Raw genomic sequence first — 5,936 nt, forward strand, 5'->3', positions numbered from 1 at the left:
CCCTTTATTATAATATTCGGAAATGTTTGTTTCCCTTTATTATACTTTTCGGAAATGTTTGGTTTCCCTTATTATAATTTTCAGAAATATTTGGTTTCCTTTTTTGTGAATTTTGGTTTCCTTATTGTCTCATTTTTCTTTTGAAAGGAAAAAGTATATTGCAAATATTCAGTACTTACCCAAAGTTGTTTTTTGGAATATTTGCTTATATATTTTTCGTGCAGCTCAAGGATTGCAATCAGGAAACTGGTTTTTAATGTCATTAATTATTGTTTCCTTTTTGAGCTTGTTTTTTATCCGACACAGGTCTAAGCCGTCCCCACCGATATCGCATCTGTCGGATCAGCATTTTCTAAAAAAGGCAACTCTTCATCAATCAAGAATAACTATTATGATTCTTGCCTTTATTAGAAGAATTCTGTCTCTGCCTTTGTGAGCATGAAAAAGGACTCTATAAATAGGGCTCTAAAGGCAGTGAGAAAAATGAACTCTTTGGAGCATTATTCGCGAGCTTTATTGTAATATTTGTGAGAGTTCCTCTTTGTATTCAAGATCATAAGTATTCACGTGATCTTGTAGAAATATGTGTGTTTAGTTTTTTAGTGGTGAGTTTATACCATGTTCGTGAGTGAATACACATTGTAATTTGAACACAACGTTTGTAGTCTTCGGGAGAAGATTTGTGCAAGCCTTGCGTCGAGAGGATGCAAGCACTCGCTGGCCATTGAAGGGAGTTCAAGTGGTTGAGCATTTCAATCAAGATCATATTAGTGAAGAGAAGTACAACAAGTTGTGACAAATCTCAAGAGGGAGTCTTGTTTTGTTTAAGTCAATGTTTTTGTACTTGTGATTCTTTATTAATTGGTTTTATTCTCTGGGTGTGGCCCCAAGGAGTAGGTTATCCGAAAGGGTTTCTGAACCTTGTAAAAATTCGTTGTGTTCTTTATTGTTTTGCACTGTCTTTTTATTGTGTTCAGTTTCTGTCGTGACAAGTTTGGTTTCTGTCCTGACAGAACTGTAATCTATGTGAACAGTTAATTACCATTTTGTACTTTAATTAATTTACTTGGTTTAATTAATTTGGTAATTACTAAAAACAGAATTTCAGTTTTGACTTCTGAAAATTACAATCTCTACCACAAGATTCATAATTATACTTTAACCCCTAATTTCCAACATCTTTGGCACTTAAAACCCTTGATACCTGAAGGAACTGTGTTTTGTTGCTACCATACATACACATATCATAATCATGAAATAAATCACACATTACAATGAAATAATAATTCACATATGCATCAACATAAATTACCAAATTTCCCTCACAAGCCAAAATTACCACAATACCCATGAAATGCAAAGGTGGATATCACAGCAACCCTAGTAACTCCTTTGGGAACACATCTAGGAATTCACAGACTAACCTAGTGTCTTCTGGTCCCACAAGGACACCCTAAGTGGTATTCACCAAATTTTCCAAGAATCCTATGCAACCTCATCGCAATAGGTCTTTAGCCCTCAATGCTGAAATCATAGGTACTCGAGGTCCATGCACAGTGCCAACGAATACGAAGGGGTCCTCACCTTCAGGATCAAAGGTTACCAACTTCTTTTTACAATCAATGGTTGCCCCATATCAAGTTAACCAGTCCATCCCCAAAATCATATCAAAGCCGGTCATAACCAACTCTATCAAGTCAACCGATAACTCCCTACCGTCCACTATCACTAGCAGTGATCTGACCCATCTCCTAGAAACCACTAACTCCCCAGTGGGTAATAATGTTCCAAACCCCACAGCATAGTAATCACATGGCCTACACAGTCTATCAATAATCCTACTTGAAACATATGAATGTGTAGTACCAAAGTCAATCAGCATAGTATAAGAAATGCCAACACTAGAAAGCTGACCTGTGACCACTGAGGGCCTAGCCTCAGCCTTAGCCTGCGTCAATGCAAACACTTGAGTTGGAGTCGAGCTTTCTGCCTTCTTCAATTCCTCTCTCTTCATTCTTGGGCAGTCGTTCTTGAGATGCCCCACGATCTCACATAAAAAGCAGGCCTTCTCCCGACACTCCTTTAGATGATGTCTTCTACATCTGGCACACTCTGGATATGTCCTCTAGCTCTCATTTTCGCCCTAGCGGCTATTGAGTCTAGTTTATGTCATGGTTAGGTGGCGTTTTAAGTAGTCTTTTATGTTGTTTTTATTTCATTTAGTGTAGCTTTACGCTTTTGTTTGTTTGTTTTTTAGTTTTAGCGAATAAAAGAAATATTTGAATAATTGGAGGAAATTGGTTAAAAAAAAAGAAGAAAAACCCAAGTTTCAGTGTTGTTTTCAATCAAGGATGGATTCTGGCATGATTTGAAGGCCTTGGTGATTTTTCGGGTTTAAAATTGCAAAAATTGAAGAATTCATTAAGGGTCGCGGCATGAGCAATTTGAAGTCGCGGCCAGCCTCTTCACTGAATCAGTGTTTTGGAGTCAGGACACGGGTCCCATCATGGTTTTGAAGGGCTGCGGCTTGGAAGAGCAAATCTCCAAGGAAACAAAGACAAAGGATGCGACAAGTGAATAGTTGCACCGCGACCGCCTCAACGAAAAATGCAGTTTTTGGGACACGGGCCGCGATGCTTGAATAGCTGGGTCGCGGCCCAAGTCCTTCAGAAAGAAAAAAAATTTGGTTATAAACCTAGTTTCGAAAAGAAAGAGGTAGATCATTTTTGGGTGGCTAAAAATCTTGGAGAACACCTTTGGAGGCTTCCTCAATTGTTTGTCATTCATCTATTTTTTTTATGTTTGTTCTTGAATTTCTGTGTGTCTAGAATGACAGTTATGAACTAATTTTCTGTTTAGGGATATTAATTGAATCGCTTGAATCCATATTATGAACTAATGCAATTTATCATTCCTTCTTCATCTTCTTTTCAATTCCTTGCAATCTATGATTGTTGATTGATTATTGATTGGCCGTATATAGTCATTACCTCTATGTTTTTTAATCAAAATCTGAGAAGTGCGATTTGAATTTTCTTTAGTTGTTTCAGACGTAATTTTAATTTGGAACGAGAGTATCTAGATTAATTGTGTAACTCTCTTTTGAGTTGTTTTGATTAATGTTGTCTTTGTGAGTAAATTTACCATAGAAATATAGGAAATGTTCACTTAGGTTGAATTTATAATTCATAACATGATTATAAGTTGCTTTTGTCAACTTGTAATTGAAATAGGAAGAAAGAAGAAGAAATTGGTGACTTGTATTAGGGATTAATAGGGAGGATAGTTGATGAGATTAAATGCCCTAATTACTCTCTCATTATTTAAATTCAAGGTTAATCTGTTACTTATTGTTTTTATTGAGTTCTTAATTATTGTGTCTGCAATTTATATTTCCTTCTGCCTTGTTACAAGAATCAAAGTTTGATTGACCAAATAGAACAAAAAGATTAATTGATTGGTAATTGGTGATTTAGTCCTTGAGAACAGTACTTGGTTTTACCAAGATTATTACTAATTTGCGTTACGTGCACTTGTGTAGTAATAAATTTCGCAACAAGTTTTTGGCGCCATTGCCGGGGACTGAAAACTATCAATATCAGTATAATTAATGTTATTTCTAATTTGGTTGTTCTTTATCTTCTTTCTAACATGTTTCAACTGCGTTTCTTTGTCAAAATCAGGTAGTTTGGTTATATGCGTAGCAGAAGAGGAGCAGATAGTCTTGTTCCTATTAATCCTGAAATTGAGAAGGTTTGCAAACAAAACAAAAGAAACAAGAGGTTGGCTCGTCAGACTATGGAGATGGCACAAAATGACAGGAATAATGAGGTTCCCGAGGTTGTTCAAGGTCATGCTCAAAATACTGCCGCAAGGAGGCTGAGGAGTACAAAACTGTATAAGACTGCCAGCTGTGGAGGCCAATAATTTTGAGATAAAGCCGGCGATCTTCCAAATGGTGCAGTCCACTGTCTGATTTTGTGGTTTGCCTTCTGAAGACCCCCATATGCACTTGGTGAATTTCTTGGAGGTTGTGTGATACCTTTAAGTATAATGGGGTGAGCGACGATGTAATCAGGTTGAGGCTATTCCCATTTTCGCTGTGGGAAAGAGCTAAGAGTTGGTTGAACTCCCTTCAATCCTATTCGATAAATACTTGGGAGGATTTGGCTCAGAAATTCCTTGCCAAGTTCTTTCCTCCATCAAAAGTTGCTAAATTGAGAGGGGAGATTAATAATTTTTATCAGCTGGATGGTGAATCTTTGTATGACTCTTGGGAAAGGTTCAAGGAACTATTGAGAAAATGTCCCCATCATGGTATTGAAAAGTGGATGTTGGTCCACAATTTTTACAATGGGCTGTGTGGTACAACGTGAACAATTATTGATGCTGCAGCTGGTGGGGCATTCATGAGTAAGAGTGCCAATGAAGCTTATGAATTGCTAGAGGACATGGTGACAAAAAATCATCAGTGGTCTGATGAGAGGTCATCTGGGTTAGAAAGGTAGCTGGGGTACATGAACTTGACACAATTATTGCTCTTACAGCACAAGTAGCCTCGTTGACAAAACGATTGCAGCAAAATACTGTGTCTGCTAACGTGATTCAGATGGTGGCTAGGTGTGAAATTTGTGGTGGTTCTCACCCTTTTGATTAGTGTCCTACTAGCAATAATAACATTCCTATGGAACAAGCTCAGGTTCAAGCTGTGGGAAATTTTCAGAGGCCATTCAACAATCCATTCTCCAACACTTACAATGATGGGTGGAGAAATCACCCCAACTTTTCTTGGAGAAACAATCAGGGCCAGTAACCTCAGTTTCAGGGTCAGTTTCAGCAGAATATGCCTCAACAACCAATGAGTCAAGCCTCTTCATTACAACAGCCTAGGCCACAAGCTCCACCAGACATGCCTAATGAATTACAATTTGTGTTATTGACTCTTACCAACACTCAAACTCAGTTTATGACTGAGACCAGATCTTCTATCAGAAATCTTGAAACACAAGTGGGGCAGTTGGCAAATATGCTAAATAATTGACCTCAGGGAAACTTGCCTAGCAACACTGAATTTAATCCTAAGGAGCAATGTCAAGCAATTACTGTGAGTGGTAAACAAATTGAGTAGTCTAGTGTACAACAATCAGTGGTTCAGAATGAAGATTTGGATGAAAAGTCTGATACAACTGAGCAAGGGATTACTGATGATCACAAGAGCATAGAGATTAATCTTCCAGTTGTTCTTGACTAGCCTGCCCGAGTTTCATATCCTTAGAGGCTTAGAAAAAATACTCTTGATAAACAATTTTCTAAGTTTTTAAAGGTGTTCAAAAAGCTGCACATCAATATTCCTTTTGTTGAGGCTTTGGAGTAGATGCCCAGTTATGTAAAGTTCATGAAAGAGATTCTGTCTAAGAAAAGAAAGTTGGAAGACTATGAAACTGTGGCGCTCACTGAAGAATGTAGTGCAATATTGCAAAGGAAGCTGCCCCAAAAGTTGAGAGATTCAGGGAGCTTTAATATACCTTACACAATTGGAAAATTTGAGTGTAAGAATGCCTTGTGTGATTTGGGGGCGAGTATTAATCTGATGCCCTTATCTGTGTTCAGAAGACTTGGTTTGGGTGAAGCAAGACCAACAACAGTTGCTCTATAGTTGGCAGATCAATCGGTGAAGCATCCACGGGTATCATTGAAGATGTTCTTGTGAAGGTGGATAAGTTTATTTTTCCTGCTGATTTTATTGTTCTTGATATGGAGGAGGATGCAGACGTGTCTATCATTCTTGGAAGACCATTCCTAGCCATGGGCCAAGCTCTCATTGATGTTCATAAGGGGGAATTGAAGCTTCGAGTTCAAGGAGATGAGGTGGTATTCAAAGTCTTCAAGGCAATGACGTATCCGAGGGCTAGTGACAGTTGCTATAGTGTGGATGT

At 38.0% G+C, this 5,936-nt stretch overlaps 1 non-coding gene across 1 annotated transcript; it reads right to left on the minus strand.

Annotated features, from left to right (window-relative positions):
- Positions 1-4,214: 4,214 nt before the first annotated feature.
- LOC133820473 (small nucleolar RNA R71) lies at positions 4,215-4,321 on the minus strand. Its single transcript, XR_009886881.1, has one exon. It is a non-coding gene; the product is annotated as a small nucleolar RNA R71 (small nucleolar RNA).
- Between the last annotated feature and the right edge of the window lie 1,615 nt (positions 4,322-5,936).

Source organism: Humulus lupulus, chromosome 2 (assembly GCF_963169125.1).
Source record: "Humulus lupulus chromosome 2, drHumLupu1.1, whole genome shotgun sequence".
NCBI lineage: Eukaryota > Viridiplantae > Streptophyta > Magnoliopsida > Rosales > Cannabaceae > Humulus > Humulus lupulus.